At 39.1% G+C, this 26,520-nt stretch overlaps 1 pseudogene; it reads right to left on the bottom strand.

The window, feature by feature from the left end:
• Positions 1-11,573: 11,573 nt before the first annotated feature.
• On the bottom strand, positions 11,574-22,915 carry LOC117292894 (annotated as a pseudogene).
• Positions 22,916-26,520: the final 3,605 nt, after the last annotated feature.

The raw sequence follows: 26,520 nt of genomic DNA on the forward strand, positions 1-26,520 counted from the left end.
TTGGGTCACAGCAAACTTAGTAACGTTTTACATAAGTGGCTTACTGTTGTACCACTACCATCACACATGACTTTCATCCCTTTCTGCTAGGGATTGGGTCACAGCAAACTTAGTAACGTTTTACATTAGTGGCTTACTGTTGTACCACTACCATCACACATGACTTTCATCCCTTTCTGCTAGGGATTGGGTCACAGCAAACTTAGTAACGTTTTACATTAGTGGATTACTGTTGTACCACTACCATCACACATGACGTTCATCCCTTTCTGCTAGGGATTGGGTCACAGCAAACTTAAACAAGTTTTACATTAGTGGCTTACTGTTGTACCACTACCATCACACGTGAAACATTTCGCTTATCATTCTTTGTGTCGGCCACACACGCAAAATAAATTACTGTCAAAGCTATTCTTAATTTTGGCTTTAAACTTAATTTTGGGACAAGAAATACGACAATGCGAAAAGATTTGTCCTTTTTGGTAATTTGGGTCACAACTGCAAAATATTTGTGTATTTTACATAAATTATCGTTATTGAGACATTCCCACGAAATGAGTTCACATTACTTTATATACAAAATGCGTACATTTTTCATATAGAACGCTCGACTTTACTTCCCAAAATACAAAATTCTAAATTCTTATTTTTTTTTTTTTACTCTCTTGGCAAATTTTGTTCCCGCTACTACTTTTAAAACTTTGCTCACTTTAAAAACTCTTCTTTTCTAGATTTTTCCCAGAGTTGGAATATCTTAGCAAATTTTACAGAAATTTTTGTTTTCTGTAAAATTTGCTTGTGACTCAAATTGTGGGAGTGTCTCTGGTCCTATATTGATACTTTGATGATTGTGAAGCCAAGTACAACTTGCACTCAATACAATTAATGCAAGCGGAACACATCCTAAAGTTGTATTCTTGGGACCAATCTTCATGACATACAAGTACGCCATCATTTTAACTAAATTTATTCCTTTTTGGCACGACATGTTTGGATAAGTGTGATGCACACCTGTCCAAACTCAAAATGAAATACGAGTACGTCATCAATTTAACCAAATTTATTCATTTTAGGCATGACATGTTTGGACGAGTGTGATTTACACCTGTCCAGATTCAAAATTAAAAAGTACAATATTTTTTACGAAACAGTCACAAACTTCATTTGAAAATGTTTTTTTTTTCTTCTTTGCATTGCTGCGACAGTAATAGTTAACAGTTCTAAATTTTATTGAGTTTTTTTTTGCATCAGCTGATACAAAAAAAATATAATCTCGGAGATAACTTTATTTCAACTCAAGGATTGTAAATGTTGTACTTGGCTGTTTTTATAATTTGAAAAATTATGTAGTAAATTAATTGGTTACCATTCATTAAATGCTGTAGAAAGCACCACTGAACTGTAGAAGCAGCAGAGTTGTGCAAACGTGTGTGCCGATCGGTGTGGCTAACTACTATCTGGAAAGTGTGACGACCTAATGATCCAAGAGTTAATGGTTGGGTAAGCATTTTATTAAGTGAAATCTTGTTAATGTGGCGCTGGTAGTCTGTCTTACCGGTGTCCTACCTTACATGATTGACAAACTATTTCAACTTTCTCGATCTCCGACAAAAAAAGAAACCTAAGAAAGAAAGGATTTGGTTGCCTGTTGAAGTCTTTGGGGGCCTGTATCAAAAGTGTCAAGGACTGAGGACCATTGCACTTTTTTGCACATTTTTTACCTGATCATTTTGTTATCCTAAGTTGGTACCCGTCTCTCTATACTGTTCCTGTGTAAACGGGTCTACTTTTTGAGCAACTTCTCTACACTGGACATCCTCTTCTGATCTGAGGGAGCCTCTGAACTTGACGGATGACGGAGACTTCTACCCAGATGTTGGTGCGAGGGTCGGAGAAACGAGATTCTGAACATGGCTATTCACATTTCAATCAGGTACTCAGGCTTTTACATTGGTTTCACTTGTGTTAAGAAGTTTTGACTGTATCAAAAGGAGATATCAAAGATGACATTGGGATTGTGTAGGAAGTTATCAGGGTCCTTTATAGAAGAAACATCGTCGCTTAGATAGATGCCGTTGTGCATTAGGTAATTGTAACCGGTTCAATTCTCAGCCACAGTAGGTTGTATGTACACTCCTTCGTCAGTTAGAATAGTGTTTAGATTTTAGATTTAGTTAAAACCCCTGTTGAACTGGTTGACAATATTCAGTCTATGACGTTAACTATTGGTCTATTTCAGTGACCAATTAACTAGGTTGTCCATTGTAGGTTTTGAGTGGTCAGCTTTATGACAGATTCTACAGTAGGTATGTTAACGACAATCAGTTGAGGAAATGATTTACAAAATGATGTTGACCAATAGACATTGCTTTTTTAACAAATACTGCCACTGTGGTGTGCATGATTTGTATACATTTTTCATAAACATAGTAATTTAGCTGCACTAGGTGTTTTCAATCCTTCAGGGTATTAATTATTGATAATTGTAAACAGTTTTTACAACTGGTTAACTCTTTTCCAGCTGAATATGGTGACGACACTCAGGCGGTTTACAAACACTCATAAAATTTGTTCAGCCGCAATGTTTGAATCTTGTTTCTCTAGTTATTTAGGCTGTTAAAGTGACAAAGACACTTGGTCATTAATATTTTGACAGGTTCTAAAAAGAGTTGGCAAGTTTAAGATATGTAACCCGTAGAACTGTTGGGAACAAATGCAACCTACTAGTTTTTTGTCAGTACAACAATTGTATTTTATTTTATTTTTAAGATCTCTTTGAAACGAGACAATTTTGTGCGATGTCCATCAATAATTTTAATTCTTTTATGGTTAACATGAGAACGTCTCAACATGTACAACAGCGAAGTGTACAATGGATCAAACTAGGTGTTTATTAGCGTATTAGTGTAGACTTATTCAGTTAAACCTCGGAACAAACATAGTAATTTGTCACATGGCTAGGTAGTTATACGAAGCATAAACACTAGTCCAGTATTAGTGTAGAATTATTAAACAAATAACTAAATTAGTTATTTCTCAATTTGCTTGTTAGATTGATTTTGTTATGAATATTATGCCAAAAAGACACAGCAGGAATAGGTAATCTAAATAAGACGTCACTTTGTTACTTAAGTCATGCACTGTTTGCAGAATCACAGGTGTCTTTCTAGATGGAAAATACACCAAGTTATCAGCGATCTTATCGTCACTGATAAAACCTTAATTTTCCGACATCGACGTCAGACTCATTTTTATGCAAAAACATTGTAGTTTATGATTGGTACGAAATCATTAGTATGCAGTGGTTGGTTTGCAGATTTACATGAAGTTAATCAGTAGGAGTAGTTGTTGATCCTAGATGTTCAATACTTTATTTGGACTTCATCAGCAATTTGTAGTTCTGTAGGATTCGAAACTTTGTTGTACTTGGGATCTTATCGTCACTGATAAAACCTTAATTTTCCGACATCGACGTCGGACTCATTTTTACGCAAAAACATTGTAATTTAAAATTGGTGCGAAAATCACTAGCATGCAGTTGTTGGTTTGCAGGCTTACATGAAGTTAATCAGTAGGAGTAGTTGTTGATCCTAGATGTTCAATACTTTATTGGGACTTCATTAGCAATTTGTAGTTCCGTAGGATTTGAAACTTTGTTGTACTTAAGAGTTTAGAATTTGTTTAGAGATAGGTTAGTTGTTTTTTCTCAGTCTAGTTATCCTCCATAAACCCAATGTCATCTACAATATCTCCTGTAATGATACTCAATGCAATGAAGATGCAAATCTGATGTTTGTGTATAACCTCATTTTTGACTTTGAAATTTGACTTCATTTGAATGTGTAATCACACACACTGTTAAAATGTTGCAATGTTTTAACAATCCAAAACTTATGATTGATTTGAAACAAATTTATGAAAAATTGTAGTACTTCTAATGCAAGTGAAACCAATACATTCCTGAGTATGCTGTTCTGTTTTTTTGTGCTTGTCACAAAAATTCACAAAATTTTTCAAGTTCAGCCGCCATGTTGGAATCTTGTTTCTCTGATCAGCGCATCATCATCTGGGTTGAAGTCTTCATTATTCTGATGGTACAGGACTCAATCGGTGACGGAGTGGGAGCGTCCTTTTACACTTCAACCAAAATTCAAACTTGAAACTTTACTCCAAGAACTTAGCGACGTGTTTGCCCGAACAGGGGGAGACGTCCGATGGTACACTTGATACAGATTCATCAAACATTTTAACGGGCAACAGAATCCTTTCCGACTTGTGTTTTGGACTTTGAAAAAAAAAATCTTAAGTTTGTTTTTGACTTCGGACTTTTAAAAAACAATCTTTTTAGTTTGTCAATCATGTAAGGCAGGACATTGGTAAAACAGACTATCAATGAAACATTAACTTGATTTAACTTAATAAAATGCTTTCCTTCCATTAATACTTAGATCATTAAGTCGCTTCACTTTCTAGATAGTAGTTGGCCACACCGACCGGCACACACGTTTGCGCAACTCTGCTGCTTCTACAGTTCAGTGGTGCTTAAAAAAATCAAAAAAATCCCTTAAAAAACGCCTTTTTTATATAGACTAAGTCAGCCAAAAATATTTCTCGTGCCGTTGTACGGTTCGAAATTAACTGCGTAAAAAGTTTGGCCCTACCCCCCCTATTATTAAAATATTGATCAACCAAGTGCACCCCCTATAGGGGTGCAGAAGAGACTGTATCCCAAAGTAATGTACACCAACAATGTAATCAACTAGAAATTTGCACATGACACTTATACAAGACGTCAAATTCAAATTACCATTAGATTATATAGCTAGGTACATCAAAATGGAATACAGCCCCTTATTAAAGGTATCGTCTTATAGCTTGTTGTGACTTTAAATAACAATAAAATGGAGTCCCATTGTGGACTTAGTCATTTTTTGACCAAATCACTAGCCATTGTTTGTACTTAGTCATTTTTTGAGCAGAAACTCATAGTCAATGTTTGTACTTAGTCTTTTTTTGGACTTAGTCATTTTTTTTACAAAAACACTTGGTAATTATTGACTTTCTGTGTCCTATTGTGGACTTAGTCATTTTTTGACCAAAAAACTAGCCATTGTTTGTACTTAGTAATTTTTTGAGCAGAAACTCATAGTCAATGTTTGTACTTAGTCTTTTTTTGGACTTAGTCATTTTTTTTACAAAAACACTTGGTAATTATTGACTTTCTGTGTCCTATTGTGGACTTAGTCATTTTTTCGACCAAAAAACTAGCCATTGTTTGTACTTAGTCTTTTTTTGGACTTAGTCATTTTTTGACAAAAACACTTCGTAATTTTCGACTCTCTGTGTCCCTTTGTGGACTTCAAAAACTTTCCAAGATTGAGATTATAAAGTCACAGAACAAGCTATAAGATGCGGCCTTTACAGAAGATACAACATTGGTAGTTACGCTATTGTGATTGGAACTTATAAATTTATTGCGGGAATTTAGTGAACATGCATTACCTTCAATTTTGGTAAGCATGCAAGTAAACATTCATCTAAATGTCCACTTGATGTAAAAACTGTATTGAGTTAAACAATAAATAAAGAAATGTGTTATGAAAACGCTGCAAGTTTGAGATAACGTTTTTTGTGTCAAAATTTGTGCACTCTATATGCAGTATATAAATATACCAATGTTGTACCTTCTTTATAAGTAAGAAATGCAACCTGTAAACCATAAAGGAGTCAAATTTAATTAGATTTGTTTGAAAAGAAACAAAAAAAAACGCTTTGATTCTGTAAATATTCTGAGTTCTTGTAAGGTGAAGAAAAAGCACAACAAAAATATTTTGCAAGTTTGCAGAAACCAAAAAGTTAATTCATGAAACTAGTTTTTTTGTTAGCCATGTAGACTCCTTTTGGATAAAACAGGTTACATTTCTTCCTTGGTTGATCATTTATATTTCTTAGCTACGGTTGTCATTTGCCAGCTGATATTTCTTCTCGGATATTTTGGGGGTTTAAGTTGAATTTTGAAACTACACATTTTCAATAATTTTAATAAAAAATAGTATGAATTGAAAGCTGTATTTGATTTTACAAATACAATTTTTGAATTGTGGCACTTGACAAGTGCATTACAAAAAAAAAACATTTTGAAATAATTTCAATGAGGTTTTCAAACAGTAATAATACATCAACTGGCATAATTTCCAACCATCAATTTAAGCAACTATCAAAATGAATAGTAAGGAAGCAATAGGAGTGCCAAAGCACCCACAAAAACAAAATTTGTTTTAATTAAAACATTAAGGAAACATAACATACAACACAGTCATAATCAAGTTCTTGAGGTTGGGGTGGGTGGGGGTAATGTCTAACAGTGTGGATGCACTAATTGAGTGTTATTGTTTTCTTTCTTTGGAAGACATTTAAAGTTTGTTCAAATAAAGTCTTGAAAACTCAAATAAACAATCTAGTCTGGTTTGCTTATTATTTTCGGATGAATCCTAATATTTTAGCAATTATTGGTTCTATGAATAGCTTATAACTCTGATGCCTTCTTGGTGTTGATGAATTAATTAAATATAACTTTCAGAAAATACAGTCTCCTCACTTGGTGTGCCTCAATAAATGCATGAATAACAAACCAATGGAAGTTTTGGCTAAAATGGTCATCAGAGTTGAAAACAAATTATGAAAGAAAACCCAATATTCCATGCATGAAATTGTGTGCTTTTAGATGCATGAGAAAAGCTTTATGCCTGAAGCCTTCCTCAGATTCAAACTTTTGGGTGTGAAAAAAAATTACCACTTTCCCTAAAACTACATTTAGTTTAAAAGGTGTTTTTCCAACAACATTTTTGTAATATGACCAGTGCTCTAACGTTTTCATGGTAATTAGTGTTTGGAGTAACTACCATGTATCAGATAAACTGTACTGCTATTTAATAGAATGCTTTATTATCAAACTAATTTTTTTCTCTCAAAATCCTTGGGGGCTGACCTAAATGAAAGTTTGTAATAGAAGATTAACTGATTCTTCGGAGGCCCCACAAAAAAAGAAGTCCTAAATAATTTGGGTCTTAGGAGAAAAAAATGTATGAGAGAAAGTTTGGCAAATGTGTAAATTATTCTGGCACTTCAGCTAGTAATAGAAAATGATACATTTTGGTTGCCTTACAGAATGGTTGAGGCTTTGTATCTCATTGACTGCTGTTGTGGCTGTAGAGACTGCAGGGAGAGGCAGCACACACTTGATGAAAGGGAAACATCAGATTCCACGAACTCTGAAAAAGAACAAAATTATATTTAGAGTATGGATGTAAATTAGTGTTCATACAAATGAGGGGATATAGAAAGCATAAGGCATTGGGAAAATTACTTCAGGACAGCATGTTAAGGGGCCTTTAAATTGTCTCCACATACACATGACGTGTACATAGCCCAGATTGGACTCCTCCGATGCAGGCAACGCGACGGAGTCCAGGGTATAAAGGTCCCTACCAATTTTACAGTGGCACTGACTGACGTCCTACCAGGGCTAAACATGTACAGTACTTCATGTCGTCAAATCTAATTCCCAACACACAAGAAAACAATTTGAAGAAAAATATGTGCACCCTGTGATTTTACTCTTTTAGTCTTAAAACTTGCATTGAAGGAGTTGAAGAAACAAAAAACGTATAGTGTAAAGCGTCAGAATTCATCAGCAAAATCGATGTGGGTCTATCCGTCCCCAACAATATTTTCCTCACTTGTATTGAGCGAGAATTCAGTGGTTTAATAAACATTTTAACACAATCTATGTTTCTTCGAATTTGTCTTGGGGGTCCGTCTTGGGTATCATAAGCTGACAATGATTTGACTGTTACATATTGCCAAGACAATCTTGTCTTAGAAAACCCCTCAAATTTCCTCTTTTGCATTAACACATGAACCATTTACCTGATTAAGAAGATTCTATGAACATCCGTGAAGTTCTCATCGTGGAGGTTGTTGAGTTTTGATGTCGGTTTTCGATGTAAATAGTTGCAGAAAATGTGCTTTTTCTCCACACACACGTGGAACACACGATGCCCGCGCTCAGAAAGAAAATGGCCGCGGGGAGTAAAGGGGTGCATCAACCTCGTTCCCAGGGGTGATCGATCTCGTCGCACTATTTTGTCCTTCTCTCGGCCCCATACCCAGCGGCCAGTCTAAAGCAAGGCGCTGGGGACGAGGTAACATTTTTTCCCAGTATGCCTTGCCCGATGTGCATGCGCGTGATGTAGTACAAACGGCATTATTTTATTTGCTGAAATTTGAAAGAATCATAGGGGGTGAGGCCAGCACTTTTCTCAACTTTTGCCTATTTTTTTTTAGGTGCAATGTTGTGCTCTTTATGATGCAGTAAGGCTTTTCTGAAGCCTTTGTTATGAAACAGAAACCAATAATAATATTTGAAGCAATAATTAGGAAGTTGTTATTTTTTATTTTAACTTGAAAGTTGGGGTGAAACTTTAAAAACTATAAGGGGTAAAGTCCAGCATTTTTATCATTAAGCCTTATGATTTTTTTCAAGGGAAAAGTTCACAAGGCTATTTTTTTGAGCAAAAAGTTCACAAGGCCTTACGATTTTTTTTGAGCGAAAAGTTCACAAGGCCATTTTTTTTTTCGAGCAAAAAGTTAAAAGAATAAAATAACCTTACGATTTTTTTTTCAGCGGAAAGTTCACAAGGCCTTATGATTTTTTCCAAGCGAAAAGTTAACAAAGCCTTGTGATTTTTTTTCGGGCGACAAGTTCACAAGGCCTTATGAATTTTTTCGAGCGAAAAGTTTACAAGGCTATATATAACCTTATGATTTTATTTTGAGCAAAAAGTTAAAAGGCTATATGATTTTTTTGGAGCTAAGTTTACAAGGCTTTAGCCCGTGATTTTTTCAGAGCGAAAAGTTCACAAGGCCTTAGGATTTTTTGGATCAAAAAGTTCACAAGGTGGAAGTTGTTGAGTTTTGATGTCGGTTGTCAGTTTACAAGGCTTTAGCCATGTGATTTTTTTAGAGCGAAAAGTTCACAAGGCCTAATGATATTTGTTGAGCAAAAAGTTAAAAGGCGATAGATATAGCCTTATGATTTTTTTCGAGCAAAAAGTTCACAAGGCCTTGTGATTTTTTTCGAGCGAAAAGTTCACAAGGCCTTATGAATTTTGTCGAGTGCTAAGATCACAAGGCCTTATGATTTTGTTTCGAGCGAAAAGTTCACAATGATTTTTTTCGAGCGAAAAGTACACGTTGGAGCGAAAAGGCCTTATGATTTTTTTAAAGGCACTGGACACTATTGGTAATTGTCAAAGACTAGCCTTCACAGTTGGTGTGTCTCAACGTATACATAAAATAACAAACCTGTGAAAATTTGAGCTCAATCGGTCGTCGAAGTCGCGAGATAATAATGAAAGAAAAAAACACCCTTGTCACGAAGTTGGGTGCATTTAGATGGTTGATTTCGAGACCTCCAGTTTTAAACTTGAGGTCTCAAAATCAAATTCGTGGAAAATAACTTCTTTCTCGAAAACTATGGCACTTCATAGGGAGCCGTTTCTCACAATGTTTTTTACCATCAACCTCTCCCCATTACTTGTCACCAAGAAAGATTTTATGCTAATAATTATTTTGAGTGATTACCAATAGTGTCCACTGCCTTTAAAGCAAACAGTTTAAAGACTCATGATTTTTTCGAGCAAAAAGTTCACTAGGCCTTATGATTTTTTTCGCGCAAAAAATTCACAAGGCCTTATGATTTTTTTAGAGCGAAAAGTTCACAAGGCTATAGCTTATGATTTTTTAAGAGCAAAAATATTAAAGGGCTATAATAGCCTTATGATTTTTTTTCAATCAAAAAGTTCACAAGGCCTTATGTTTTTTTTTTTTTTCGAGTGATAAGTTCACAAGGCCTTATGATTTTTTTGAAGCGAAAAGTTAACAAAGCCTTGTGATTTTTTTTCGGGCGAAAAGTTCACAAGGCCTTATGATTTTTTTCGAGCGAAAAGTTTACAAGGCTATATATAACCTTATGATTTTATTTTGAGCGAAAAGTTCACAATGTTAATAATAGCCTGGTGATTTTGTTTAGAGCGAAAGGTTCACAAGCGAAAAGTTATGGATTTTTTGGAGCAAAAAGTTCACAAGGGTTAGTTTGTGCCTTATGTTTTTTTTTCGAGCAAAAAGTTCACAAGGCCTTAAGATTTTTTTTGAGCGAAAAGCTCACAAGGCCTGGTGATTTTTTTTTCAAGCGAAGAGTTCACAAGGCCTTATGATTTAACAAGGTTATTTAAAGTTAACAAGGTTAATAATAGCCCTGTGATTTCGTTTGGAGCGAAAGGTTCACAAGGGTAAGGTTACAAGGCTTTAGCCTTGTGATTTTTAAAGAGCGACAAGTTCACAAGGCCTTATGATTTTTTTTTTGCATAAAGTTTAAAGGCTATACATAGCCTTATGATATTTTTCGAGCAAAAAGTTCACAAGGCCTTATGATTTTTTTCGAGCGAAAAGTTAACAAAGCTATAGCCTTATGATTTTTTTAGAGTCCCGTTGGACTGGTCGACACGAGAGCTAAGAATTATACCACAACGACGAAGACTGGTGGGCAACGGACTGCCGCATGGCCAGGCCGCAGGATGCTGCCCAGCCACCGGTCACGCCCGACTGGTTTATTGCGTAACAATAATAGACAAATAACAACAATCACAACATTCTTCCATGTTATGTTTTTTTTACTTATTTTTTTTAGTTGGCCGAATTATAGTAATTTAGCCTTCGAGAAAGACTCTGCTCTTTTTTGCAAGGCTATATATATATAGCTTTGTTATTTTTTTTTTGAGCGAAAAGATTACAAGGCCTTATGATTTATTTAGAGCGAAAAATTTACAAGGCTATAGTCTTGTGATTTTATTTCGAGCGCAAGGTTCACAAGGCTATAGCCTCGTGGGTTTTTTCGTGCGAAAAGTTCACAAGGCTAAGTTATCAAGATAAAACAACAGGACTTTACCCCTTGTCGTTTTTTTTAATGTTGGGCTAAAATTTGATAAAACAACTGGACTTAAGACCCCTTGTGATTTGTTTTCCTTCAATTTTTAGCCCAAAATTGATAAATATGTTTGAGATTTTGTCAATTTTTGCCCTCAATAAACATAGACTTACACTTTGGAAAAGAATCTGCCATGGGGGAACCCTTTGTAAATTTCTGAGGTTTTAATAATACAACCTGAAAATTCAGTGTTACTTTTCGACAAGTGTTTTCCTTTAATCAAATATTGTCAAATTGTGGCCTCTATTGAGTCCTACTTCTTTGCCTTACTACGGAAGAAAAACAAAGCTTGTGCTATAGAGTCCGCACTAACTACCTTAGCTCCGATCCCTCCACGGTAGACTGGGCCCCTGTCTTTATCCGCAAGGATAAAGACAGGTCGCTGTCGCTAGATCCAGTGATTCCCATTGGATACAATTCACATGCAGTGACATAATGTCCGAATAGTCACTGCTCTCAAGTCTGCAATGTAATTTGACTGCGTATCTATATGTGAAACGACAGAGGTCAGAGGTCAACTACACGCCGGTTTTTGGCCGCTCTCTGTTGTTATTCACGAGCCTTGAAGAATGACGTCAGACGATCAGGCTACCTCCACGGCAGAAATCTTCTCCAGTTCTTTGCGGTTCTTGGTTCAATTCCCCAGCCTGCTGCCTTGATCCTTAGATTTCTTTGCCTCTAACGAAGTACTTGCAGACAAACCCTGTCTCATGTTCCACTTTGCAGAATTACTAGGAGGAGCGAACTCCTGCGGCTGTTTTGACGTGTTAAGCGTGTCGTAGCAACTTTCTGTGGACGCAAACTTGCTCTTCTTCTTTGGAGTTTGTCTCATCGATGGCATCATCCAACTGTACTGCTGTGGAGGAGCAAACTCTTGAGGGCGCTCTTCATGTACTTGCTTCTTCACCCTGTCCCATTGCGACTCTTCTGTTTATAAATAAGAATTGTAAACAAATTGTTAGTTTAAATGACAGCTACCTGATTATAAAAGTTTAACAAAGTCTTCAATATCTTCAGTTGACATCAGGGGTGCGTTTTGGCGATTGCAACTGATACCTGATTTGTGTTGCGAGTACTTATGAAGCCATTTTGCTAAAAACAAAAACATGTGCGCACACACGGTGCCAGATTGAACTGAGAAGTCTGCCGATCAATCTACTCCACGGAAGTAGAATTAAGCAAGACAGTTCTCTAAGAACAAACTCTAACCGGCAAGCAGATACACACATGGTGTTACCGCAAACCTATATGTACTAGTAATTTGCAGCCATTTTAAAGACACTGGACACTATTGATAACTGTCAAAGACTAGTCTTCACAGTTGGTGTATCTCAACATTATAATGCATAAAATAACCTGTGAAAATTTCAGCTCAATCTATCGTCAAAGTTGCGAGATATTAATGAGAGAAAAACACACCCTTGTCGCACCATGGTCACACGAAGTTGTGTGCTTTCAGATGCTTGATTTCGAGACCGCAAATTCTAAATCTGAGGTCCCGAAATCAAACTCGCGGAAAATTACTTCTTTCTCGAAAACTACGTCACTTCAGAGGGAGCTGTTTCTCACAATGTTTTATACTATCAACCTCTCCCCATTACTCGTAATCAAGTAAGGTTTTATGATAGTAATTATTTTGAGTAATTGCCAATAGTGTCCACTGCCTTTAAAAACAAAAACATGTGCGCACACGCGGTGCCAGATTGAACTGCGCATTGATATGTGCTACATTTGGACTAACAATTTGGTTCAGCATGCAACGTGACCAAGAAGACGAGACGTCCCTCCATGCAACGTTCTCAAAACACAGCCCTGGTACAATATTGTTATTGCGGTGTAATGTCCTTCTGAATCGTTTATTTCAGCAAAGAGGATGTAGAAGGTTTTAGGAAGGTTAGGTTCCAAGGGGCTGTGTTATACTCAACAGGCCTGTAGCTTTAAACGGATTCATGAATTACTGTACATATATGTGACCTGTCACAACGAAATGAGCTATAAGTCGCATTGTGCCATTTCCCATTACAGATGGTCAAAGTCAAATCTTTCTCATTAGATAAGTGAGAACTCTCATGTTTCCACAAGCTCTGTCGACTTGGAGGATTATTGTCACCCCAAGTGTTGTATACCATTGGAAAGCTCTTGATCTGCAGAATTCAGAAATGTGAATAGCTAATTTATTTTAAATTCCGACTTTTAGCTCATTTTGTTGTGACAGGTCACACATGTGCCCTACCCTCCTCGGTATCATATCTAAGGCGAGTACACGCAAACATGCAGGTGAGAGTTCATGATACTATGTACAGCCACAGATCTGCTTTGATCATGAAACAGTCCCTTTAATCACAACAAGACTCTGAAATCCTAACTCTCCACAAGGTTTAGTGCATGTTCTTCTTTTACCATGTTTACACGGTTTATCAACATACAATACATAATAATAATATCAAAGTCTTATATAGCGCACGTATCTACCTAACGAGGTACTCAAGGCGCTGAGTATATACAAACTTTGAGAAAGATGAATGTTGAGACCCAATTAGTTAGCACCTTATAAGGGTTTACAAGGTGCTACGGCGCATTAAGCAACCACAGCCAGGAACATCGGGGCGAACCCCTTCTCTTTTTGATAAGTGCACTAGGTTCTTTTACATGCGTTACACAACACATGGGACCAACGGCTTTACGTCCCATCCGAAGGACGAAGCAATGGTTAAGTGTCTTGCTTAAGGACACAAGTGTCACAGCTGGGGATTCGAACCCACACTCTGCTGATCAGAAACACCAGAGCTTGAATTCATTGAATTCGATGACATGGTTTCATCGGAAGAGAGGGGACAGTAGAACAAAGGAACTCAAAACGAGCAATGCTGTCCTCGCACTGGACTCCTTTGTATTTTTACATCCTCACATTTTCTCATGCTCTTATGGAGAGTGTTTAGTTAGAGGGACAAAGGAAAGTCCTCACAAAGATAGCGAAAAATTGATGTATGTTTACAAAAACGTGTTCCCAAATGGATTGTTTTTGGTTTGAGTACCGCAACTTCTCTGTAGAATGACAATACAATCCAAGGGGACGCATGGTAAACTGACCCTGTCAATTTACCGCAACTGTGATGTAAAACTAACAAGCGGAAAGAGGGCGCAGAAGACTTCCGCACAGCCACTGTAACTTATCTAGAAAGTGCAACGGGAACAGCTCCTTGCTGTAAACCTACCGCGACCACGCTGTAAAAAACTTTGCAAACGCTGCAGAATATAAGTCTAGGTGGGAACGCACTTTAGAATTACGCAAAAGCCAGTCACGGTAAATTTCCACGTGACAGCTGAAGGAAAAGTCCAATGGGAACATGGCTTTAATGTACTTCGAGTCTAATACTTTGCTAGAGCCTTCCGCATCAAGAAAACGACACAAACGCCCTAAAAAGAACAAGAAGATGAAGAAGGGTACCCTACCTTTTCCAATATCCCAAGGTCTCGCCGGCGCCGTCTTGCTCAGCCTCTCTGCTAATCTCTTCTCATCCTCCTCCTTCTGTCTCCGTCTCGCTGACTCTGACTCCTCCTTCATCCTCGCATCTTCCTCCTCCTCCTGATGGTCCTTATCGCCCTCCTCCTCAACTATCTCCCCCTTGGCTCGGTTACGCTGCTTCACTTTATCTGGTCAGGCCTTGAGGGCCGCTTTGCGTTTCGCTTTAAGCTGGTCACTCTTGGTTCTCTGACCAAGCGTCTGAAAAAAGAAACGATCGCACAAAACGATATTCCAACTGTATTCTTGAAAAACATCTGTATCAATGTGCATTTGGAACTTTAAAGCTTGATTTCTCAAACCAAGGCCAACTGGGTCAATTTCACAAAGGGTTAGGACTATTCCTAACTTAGGACTATAGTCCTAGAAGATATTACAAACTGACGAGTAACTCGTCCTAACTCGAGATAAGACAAGTCTTAACTCTTTGTGAAATCCACCCTTGGTCCTACCATGGAGGTAGAGGTAGATACGAAAAGAGTGGAGTGTCCCCATAAATTTCATGTATATAAATTAACTCAGAAATGAATACTTTCATCACCTTGTGATGGGTTTAGATCGCATCCCAATTTTTATTCCATGAGGGGAGGCTTGTGTCAATCTCACTGAGAGTAGTAGTTTTGAAAAGAACTGGTGGTTGACAATCGTTGAGTTGTCAACCAACGGTTCTTCTCAGAACCAACTCTACTGAAAAAGAGATTCATAAAAACCTCAGACAGTTTTGCTATTCCTATTGGTGGAGAGCGCGTCACGTGGGTGTGTATAAACCTTTGTTTATGACCAGTAAAAATTGTTAATTCATGGGCGTGACACGCGACCTTGCACCTGTTCTTATAAGGCAGTTTCTTCACTCCTATTGGTAGAGAACAATGGCTGAAACAGATGTGCTACATCACGCGATACGCGCACAACATTCCCTTATAAAGAGTTGTTTACCCGAGGGGGGCGGAGGGCTTTACCATTTCATAGCTAGAGGGGTGTTGTGTTGAAAGAAATCTTTTAAAAATTAGAATGTTTGCATTTATTTTACTTTTTGACAAAAAAGTGATGATGTTTTTGACCGAAAAGGTATTTATGAATGGGAATCAAAGTGTGTTGAATAGGTTTTCAACTAGTGGTTTAAACCCGCCGAGGCCTGGTTCTCTATAATTTACCTCGACTTCATCTCGGTAAAATTATCAAGAACCAAGCCTCGTTGGGATTAAACCACTAGTTGGAAACCTCTTCACCACATATTGATTCCCTTATTTAAACATGGTGCTATCGCAAAACTAACCATGGTACTGGACACTATTGGTAATTGTCAAAGACCCGTGTTCTCACTTGGTGTTTACCAACATATGCATAAAATAACAAGTCTGTGAATGTTTTGACTCAATTACTAATCGAAGTTGCAAGAGAAGGGTTGTGGGTTCTGAGGTGTTGGTAGTGAGTTGTACTTTGGTATTTTGTTGCTGTAGGTTGTTGGGTTGTCGAGGTGGGTTATGGGTTGTGATATACATGTATGGGTGTCATGGCCGAGCAGATAAGAGCTCTGATGCTTCTGTTCAGCAGAGTGTGGGTCGAATCCCGGTCGTGACACTTGTGTCCCTGACAAGACACGTAACTAAAATTGCTTCTCTCAACCCAGGGGTAAATGGGTACCTGTGAGGGCAGAGATGGTTCTTGTGATTGATTTAGCCGAGTAGCGCATATTGATGTTGCACAGGCTGCATACTCCCCACCAGGGAGCTGAGATGGTTTAAGGAGTGATTTAAGGCCCAGTGACCATGGTAATAATGTGAAGCGCTTTGGGACGCCCTCCGGGTGTGAGAAGCGATATATAAAAACGGGTTATTATTATTATTATTATTATGCGGGTTGTGGGTTGAGGGCTGGTTGTGATGCCTATCCTAGACTGGGGGTCTGTCTTTCAGGTCCATGCCGCTAGATCCAGTGATTCCATTGGATACAATGATATTGGATAAACGTGCACCCATTATGCCCAAACAGTACACTACTGTCAAGTCCGCAATGGAATTTGACTGCGTATCTCTATGTCAAATTAATGAGTACAAAAGTCAAAACACACGCCAGTTTTTGATGCCGGTCTCTGGTGTTATTTGCGAGCCCGAAGTGTGGCGTCAGATGTTCAGGCTATGCTTATCCAAGTGCTTAACTACAAGTACCGTAAAAACTAGTAAGGTTGCGGAGAAAACATCTCCTTAACTGTTTTCCCATAGTTTTCCTCTGAAGTAACGTAGTTTTTGAGAAAGAGGTTATGCAACTGAAAGCACACAAAGTTGTGCAACAACAGTGTTTTTTCTTTCATTATTTTCTTGTAACTTCGAAGACCAACTGAGCCCAAATTTTCACAGGTTTGTTATTGTATGCAAATGTTGGGATACACCAAGTGAGAATGCTGGTCTTTAAAGGCAGTGGACACTATTGATGTCAACATAATTGTTAGCATAAAACCTTTCTTGGTGACAAGTAATAGGGAGAGGTTGATGGTATAAAACATTGTGAGAAATGGCACCCTCTGAAGTGCCATAGTGTCCAAGAAAGAAGTAATTTTCCACGAATTTGATTTTGAGACGTCAGATTTAGAACTTGAGGTCTCGAAATCAACCATCTAAACGCACACAACTTCGTGGGACAAGGGTGTTTTTTTTCTTTCATTCATATCTCGCAAGTTCGATGACCGATTGAGCTCAAATTTTCACAGGTTTGTTATTTTATGTATATGTTGAGATAAACCAACTGTGAAGGCTAGTCTTTGACAATTACCAATAGTGTCCACTGCCCTTAATCAACACAAAAATCATGTTATCTTCTTACCTCGTCTCTAAGATGACTCAACATCTCCATCTGACTCTGTCTCTCTCCCTCATCCTTTGAGAAGTCAAAGCAGCCGACACCCATCTCTCTCACCTCTGAACAGAAACAAAACTGGCATCAAAGACTCTGGACACTTTGGGTGTTTGTCAAAGACCAGTCTTCTCACTGAGTGTATCTCAACATATGCATGAAATAACAAACATATTAAAATTTGAGCTCAATTGGTCATCGAAGTTGCAAGATAATAATGACAGAAAACACCCTTGTCACACAAAATTGGGTGCTTTCAGATGCTTGATTTTGAGACCTCAAAATCTAATATGAGGTCTCGAAATCAAACTCATGGAAAAAAAAATTCTCAAAAACTACTTTACTTCAGAGGGAGCCGTTTGTCATAATGTTTTATACAATCAACAATTCCCACAGTGTCCACTGCCTTTAAAGGGAAGGTACACATTTGGTAATTGTCAAAGAACAGTCTTCTCACTTGGTGTATCCCAACAAAAGCATAAAATAACAAGCTTGTAAAAATTTGGGCTCAATCGGTCAACGAAGTTGCAAGAAAATTATGAAAGAAACAACACCCTTGTTGGACGAATTTGTGTGCTTTCAGATGGGAATAATTTCCATTGTTGCATATTTCTTGTTACTGGTATTCAGCTGTTGTTTGCTTATCCTGAAAATCATGTGGAAATTTGGTTGTTAATCCTGTTTTTATAAAGGAAGAAATTTTATGCTAAGCAAATTTTTGTGCTTAGCAGCTCTATGAAATTAGGCCCAGTACACCACAGCACCAAGAGTCCCAATAAAGTAATGTAAGTGCTGAATTGAATTGTCCTCTCTAACAGATAAGAGTCGCTATGTGGCACTCATTATACATACATTCTGGTGATGGTTAAAGGCAGTGGACACTATTGGTAATTGTCAAAGACTAGCCTTCACAGATTGTGAACCTCAACATATGATGGTTGAGACCTCAAGTTCTAAACCTAAGGTCTCAAAATCAAATTCGTGGAAAATTACTTCTTTCTCGAAAACTATGGCTCTTCAGAGGAAGACGTTTCTCACAATGATTCATACCATCAACCTCTCCCTATTACTCGTCACCAAGAAAGGTTTGATGCCAACAATTATTTTGAGTAATTACCAATAGTGTACACTGCCTTTAAAGCCATTGGACCCTTCCGGTAAACAGTATTGTTCAAGGCCCACACGTGTATCACAACTTCGATATCAAATAACAAACCCTGTGAAAATTTAGGCTCAATCGGTCATCGGAGTCGGGAGAAAATAATGAGAAAACCCACACTTGTATCCGCCTGTTTCGCCATGTCACGACATGTGTTTAAAATAAATCAGTAATTCACGTTATCGAGAATTGATACTGTTTTACTGTTTTCTCAAGTGAAAAAGTAAAGCATTTCATGGAATAATATTTCAAGAGTAGTCTTTCACCACTACCTTCTGTAAACCCTGTCAGTTATTAGAAAATCTGTGAACTTTAATTTTTGTATCTGTACCAAAAGGGTCCATTGGCTTTAACCTACTGCCTCATCCAGGAGTGAGTCCTAAAAATATAAATGAGAGAGGGAGTGCATGCAGTGAGTACACAGGTGTGAGTGGAGTCAGAGAAACCGCCTGGTGTTGCGTAACAAAAGGAAGGCATGAGGGCCGCCTGGGGCATTTAAAGGATAATTACTCAAAATAATTATTAGCATAAAACCTCACTTGGTAAAGAGAAATGGGTAAAGGTTGATAGTATACAACATTGTGAGAAACGGCTCCCTCTGAAGTTGAGTAGTTTTCGAGAAATTTCATTTCGAGACCTAAGATTTAGAATTTGAAATCAAGCATCTGAAAGGACACAACTTATTGAGCTCAAATTTTCACAGGTTTGTTATTTATGCATATGTTGAGATACAACAAGTGAGAAGACTGGTTTTTAACAATTACCAAAGGTGTCCAGTGCCTTTAAGAACCCTATCTTACACCTTACCATCAAACTTGAGGTTCTGGTAGTGAAGAGGCCCAGGACCTCGGCTCCTCATTTCTTCCTCCTCAGCCTCCCATTTCTTCCTCATCATCTTCCGATGCATGTCACTAGAGAGAAGATCTGGCAGTGTTTCTTGCTTCATAGCTTTCTCTTTGTCGTCCTTCTCCCTAAGATATGCAAAACAAAAACAGGTATTAAAGTGAAGCTTATTATCTCATCCCCATCCGCCACCAGAGGGCAGTATTCTTCCCATCAAGGCTGATTTAACAGTCTCCTCTTTCCCAATCCTTTAAAGGGTCTATGTACATGTACTTTTTGTAGGATAAAAACACAATGTCTACAGATTTACACCAAATTTACAGTTTGAAGATAATGATAGTAGAAAGCTACCCTGAAATACAACTTGCTGAGGTGCTGCAGTTTTAGAGAAATGAGTAACACAATGTCATGAAAATAATTTTTGTCTCAGTGATCATGAGACGAAAATTATTTTAGAATGTAAAAACGTTTTTTCATGACATTGTTTTACTTATTTCTCAAAAACTATAGCACCTCAGTAAGTAATATTTTAAGGGAAGCTTGCTACTGTCATTAGCTTCAAACAGTGTCAGTTTGATGTAAATCTGTGAACATTGTGTTTTGTGTTTGATACAAAAAGTACCCAAATCCTTTAAGGCCACATGCCAACAGATATTATTATCACAAGAGCGAAAATCTGGAAGTGATTCTTGCTTCATACATGTAGATTTCTCTTTGTCTTCCTTCTCCCTAAGTTATGCAAACAAAGACAGGTCAAGTTAAAGGAACACGTTGCCTTGGATCGGTCGAGTTGGTCTTTGAAAAGCGTTTATAACCGTTTGTTATAAAATGCGTATGGTTAGAAAGATGTTTTAAAAGTAGAATACAATGATCCACACAAATTTGCCTCGAAATTGCGTGGTTTTCCTTTTACTTTGTGGGCCATTTATGGGAGTCAAAAATTTGACTCCCATAAATGACCGACCGTGTTTGACGACGAGGTAAAGGAAAACCACGCAATTTCGAGTGATACTTGTGTGGATCATTATATTCTACTTTTAAAACATCTTTCTAACCATATGCATTTTATAACAAACGGTTATAAACGCTTTACAAAGACCAACTCGACCGATCCAAGGCAACGTGTTCCTTTAAAGGGTAGTGTGAGTGCTGATGATGACTAGAGCAGGCTAGATGAAATGTTGAGACTAGCAATACTCATCCCACAAGAAGATTGAGACAAAGAACTCCTCTCCAAGATTGATACAAAGACAGATACCTTCTCTGTGAGACCAAGACCAAAACCTAACCTCCAAGATCGAAACCAAGGCCAAGATCTTCCGTCTGAGATCAAGACCAAGACCTCAAGACCAAGTCAAAGACTTCCCCTCCAAGATCGAGACAAAAAACAAGACCTTCCCTTGTAGCTTAAAATCAAGACCAAGACCTCCGCACTGAGATCGTGACCAAGACCAAGAAATTGAGATCAAGTCCAAGAACTCATGTTCAAGTTCGAGACCAAGAGACCTCCCTCCTAACATTTAAACCAAGGCCATCTCTTTAAAATCGAGACCTTCCCTCCAAGACTGAGACAAGACAAAGACCTAACCTCCTAGGGGGAGACCAAGACCAAGACCTCCTCTGTGAGGCCAAGACGAAGACTGTCCCTCCAGAACCAAGACCATGACCCCAATGTCTGACACCAAGACCCAGACCATGAACTTGGATAAATTTGAACTGTACACATAAACTGTTTGGGTTTTCCTCCAACATCTAAAACTGAAATTTCTTCATCATCTTCTCTACACAGCTACCTTCAGGGTCACAGTGCTAGTCACTTTTTAAGGGTAACTTTTTTAGCGCCATGAGGATGGATTTGTGCGCTTTACAAGTTTTCATTATTACTATTACTACTTATTTCATTACCAGAATGTAGAATAGTTGACCAAGTTCACTCTGTATGAGTGACTTCTTTGGAGTTGTATTTTTTCGGCCTCCTAAACCAAAATGTTGCACAAATTGTGTGCTTTTACAAACTATGAATCAAATAGCGAGCGCGGAGACCAATCATTTATATCCGGTGATAATCTGGACTTACCTAAATGCCTGAGGATTAAGACGTTTATCAATGTTGATGAGCTCAGGAAGATCTTTCTTCATACAGCGTCTGGATCGTCCTAAGGTGTCCACAAAATCCATTCTGAGAAGAAGAGAAAAACAAGGAAAGTACAGACTTTAAATGTAGATTCATAAATACTCCGGACAGTTTCTCTACTCCTATTGGTGGAGAGCGCGTCAAGTGCGGGGTGTTTAAATAAGGGAAAAAAAGTGTAGCAACGAGTTCTTAAATGGCCGTTTAAAACCGCGAGGGCCTTTATCGCACGGCAACGACCCTGCAAGGTTTTTAACGGACGTTTAAGAACGAGTCACTATTCTTTTATTCCCATTCATAAATGCCCTTTTGTTAAAAAACTTTAAACAAAATACAATTATAGACACTTTGACAATTGAAAATTTGAGGTTTGAAATATTTTTTTCAAAAACTTTGTGAAGAATCTGTTTGATGCGCGTGGGTTGTGTGTACGCAAGCGCGCTTATAAAAAGATTACGCGTGCGCTTACATATATTACGCGCTGTATAGCTATGATTTGCGTTCCGCGTGATAATCTTGCGCGCACGCGCGCCCGACTTGCGGAAGCCAGCCAGTCTTAAACAGCTTCAGCTGTGTCTTTATCAACCGTTTAAACACCCCCACGTGACGCACTCTCCACCAATAGGAGTAGAGAAACTGTATTTATGAATGGTTGATAATGACCAGTGTTTATGACCAGCTGGCTTCCACGTGTCACAAAGTTTTTAAAACAAATATTTCCAACCTTGAATGTTCAACTGTCAAAGAAGAAGAGAAAACAAGGAAAGTATGACTTTCAAATCCACTGAACACCATGGTCATTACTCAAAGCAATTGTTAGCATAAACACTTACTTTATAACTAGCAATGGAGAGCTGTTGATTTGATAGTTTAAAACATTGCGAGAAACAGATCCCTTTGAAGTAACATAGTTTTTGAGAAAGGGGCACTTTTCACCCAAGTAATTAAAGACATTCAGGCCGGAAGCCTTTCTCAGGCTTCTAAAAGCACACAAATTTCGACAACGATGGTGTTTTTTCTTTAAATACTCTCTCGCTACTTCGATTGTTTTAAAAGTTTTCACAGATTTGTATTTGATTCATATGTTGGGATACACCAACTGAGAATACTTGTCTTTGACAATTTAATTACCCAATGTAGACAAATGTGCTGTCACCTTCCACACTAAACACTAAACGTGGACGGATTTGACATTGGTCTTAAAAACATGGTTATAAATACTTACTTAGAGATATACCAAGTGAGGATTGCCGAAAGTACTAATACTGCCTTTAAGTGGACAAAGCACCTAAACATTTTCTACAAAGCAAAAATAAGCAGCAAATGAGATGGGATTTTTAGCTCGATTTTCCCCTCGAATGATTTCCTCACCATTGGTCTAGAGGATTGACAGCAAGAGCAACTTTCAGTAAAAATGCAAAATAATCTTTGGGCGAGGGGGGGGGGGGACTACCAAAGTTTCTTTCAGAGAGGCACCAATTAAAATGGTGGTTGATATTCGCATTTTGTACTCTTCTTTTCACAGCAGTTACTATTTTTTTATAAGAAAATCAGACAATGTGGAAGTAAAAACAAAAACGCATTTAAATAGAAGATGGTTCTTACTTTACACAGCAGACTTTACACGGCAAAGCACCCACAACCATCCTGATACTCGTCAAAAGGCCCCATAACATCCTGCCTGTACCCCGTCAAAGCGCCCACAACCAACCTGCATTTTACTCATCAAAGCGCCCACAACCATCCTGCCTGTTTCTTGTCAAAGCGCTCACAACCATCCTGCCTGTTACTCGTCAAAGCGCCAACAACCGCCTGCATGTTACTCGTCAAAAGGCCCCAAAACATCCTGGACTCGTTACTTGTAAAGTGACCACAACCATCCTGCCTGTTACTCCTAAAAGAAACCACAACCATCCATACTGTTATTCGACAAATCGCCCACAACCGTCCCGCATATTACTCGGCAAAGCACCCACAACCATCATGTATGTTACCCAAAACATCCTGCCTGTACCCCGTCAAGGCGCCCACAACTACATTGTAACCTGCATGGTACTTCGTTAAAGCGCCTACAACCGTCCTGCATGTTACTCATCAAACAACCCACAACCATCCTGCCTGATACTCATCAAAGCACCCACAACAAACCTGCATGGTACTCCTCAAAGCGCCCACAACCGTCCTGCTTTCTAATCCTCAAAGTACCAACAATTGTCCCGCCTGTTCGTCACAGCATGTTACTCGTCCACAGCACGCACAACCGTCCTAATTGTTATTTGCAAAGCACCCACAATCATCCTGCCTTTTACTTGCTTAACACCCACAACCATCCTAAATGTTACTTTTCAAAGCACCCACACCTATCCTAACTGTTATTCGTCAAAGCACCCACAACCATCCAATAGACCGACTGCGCTCAGTGCGTCACGTGACCTATGGTATTAAATGTAAACAAACCTGGCATACTGCATATAAACTTGCGTTCAAAAAACATGATTGCTTTTGCAATTTTATTTGTCAATAAAGACTCAATTCTTGAAATCACTGAAGAATATTCCCGAGTTTGTAACATGAGACCTTACCGGTGGCTGAACAAGGCCAGTAATGGGTAAAGGCAGTTCCACCAACTAGGAAAATCCATGAGAATGTTCAAATATTGTCAATGTGTTTGTGCACGAAAGTGTGGCTTTACATTGCCCTCACTGTAAGAATTTTGATGCCAATATTTTCAATAAAAATCTCCTGAAAAAGCTGAAGATCCCTTTTTTTTCACACTCAAATTAGAGTATCAGATAGAGTCGGACGACTCCGCGGTCTCCCTTGGCACAACCCGACTTCATGCCGTGCACAGTGCCAAATCCATGGCGCGTGAGCTCGCTCAAACCTCAGTAATTTACTTAGTCTAACAGTACTTTCAAAATAAACCTCTTTTGTAGTAGAAAAGTGGAAATATCCATCGGCAAATGGGATTTAAATCAATGTCACAACATTCAACTTTATTAAAAAGGGCGTGGTTTTGATTTAAAAGTGTTATTTATCAAAAAGCTGATTATGATCAATCGGTACTAGTCTTCCCGTTCCTTACAGTGCAGCGGTGTTTTTCTTTACCCACTGTACGTACATGTAGGTCACGTGATCACATGTAAACATTGGTAGCGCAATCAGTCTATTGTTATTCGTCAAAGCACATGAAACTGTACTGCCTTGTTCCTCTCAAAGCACCCACAAAAATCCTGCCAGTTACTCGACAAAGCACCCACAACCATCCTGCCTGTTACTTGTCAAAGCACCTACAAAAATCCTGCCTGTTACTCGTCAAAGCGCCCACAAAAATCCTGCCAGTTACTCAACAAAGCACCCACAAAAATCCTGCCTGTTACTCGTCAAAGCACCCACGAAAATCCTGCCAGTTACTCGACAAAGCACCCACAACCATCCTGCCTGTTACTCGTCAAAGCACCCACAAAAATCCTGCCTGTTACTCGTCAAAGCGCCCACAAAAATCCTGCCAGTTACTCGACAAAGCACCCACAACCATCCTGCCTGTTACTCGTCAAAGCGCCCACAACCATCCTGCCTGTTACTTGTCAAAGCACCCACAACCATCCTGCCTGTTACTCGTCACAGTGCCCACAAACACCCTGCATGTTACTCGTCAAAGCACCCACAACCATCCTGCCTGTTACTCGTCAAAGCACCCACAACCATCCTGCCTGTTACTCGTCAAAGCGCCCACAACCATCATGCCTGTTACTCGTCAAAGCACCCACAACCATCCTGCCTGTTACTCGTCAAAGCACCCACGAAAATCCTGCCAGTTACTCGACAAAGCACCCACAACCATCCTGCCTGTTACTCGTCAAAGCACCCACAAAAATCCTGCCTGTTACTCGTCAAAGCGCCCACAAAAATCCTGCCAGTTACTCGACAAAGCACCCACAACCATCCTGCCTGTTACTCGTCAAAGCGCCCACAACCATCCTGCCTGTTACTTGTCAAAGCGCCCACAACCATCCTGCCTGTTACTCGTCACAGTGCCCACAAACACCCTGCATGTTACTCGTCAAAGCACCCACAACCATCCTGCCTGTTACTCGTCAAAGCACCCACAACCATCCTGCCTGTTACTCGTCAAAGCGCCCACAACCATCATGCGTGTTACTCGTCAAAGCACCCACAACCATCCTGCCTGTTACTCGTCACAGTGCCCACAAACACCCTGCATGTTACTCGTCAAAGCACCCACAACCATCCTACATGTTACTCGTCAAATCACCCACAACCATCCTGCCTGTTACTCGTCACAGTGCCCACAAACACCCTGCATGTTATTCGTCAAAGCACCCCAACTATCCTGCCTGTTACTCGTCACAGTGCCCACAAACACCCTGCATGTTACTCGTCAAAGCACCCCCAACTATCCTGCCTGTTACTCGTCAAAGCACCCCCAACTATCCTGCATGTTACTCGTCAAAGCACCCACAACCATCCTGCCTGTTACTCGTCAAATTGCCCACAACCATCCTGCATGTTACTCGTCAAAGCACCCACAACCATCCTGCATGTTACTCGTCAAAGCACCCACAACCATCCTGCCTGTTACTCGTCAAATTGCCCACAACCATCCTGCCTGTTACACGTCAAATTGCCCACAACCATCCTGCCTGTTACTCGTCAAATTGCCCACAACCATCCTGCATGTTACTCGTCAAAGCACCCACAACCGTCCTGCATTGTACTCGTCAAAGCACCCACAACCATCTTGCCTGTTACCCCTCAAAGCACCCACAACCGCCTGCATGGTACTCGTCAAAGCGCCCACAACCGTCCCGCATTGTACTCGTCAAAGCACCCACAACCATCTTGCCTGTTACCCCTCAAAGCGCCCACAACCGCCTGCATGGTACTCGTCAAAGCGCCCACAACCATCCTGCTGTTACTCGTCAAAGCGCCCACAACCATCCTGC

This window comes from Asterias rubens, chromosome 7 (assembly GCF_902459465.1).
Source record: "Asterias rubens chromosome 7, eAstRub1.3, whole genome shotgun sequence".
Classification (NCBI taxonomy): domain Eukaryota; kingdom Metazoa; phylum Echinodermata; class Asteroidea; order Forcipulatida; family Asteriidae; genus Asterias; species Asterias rubens.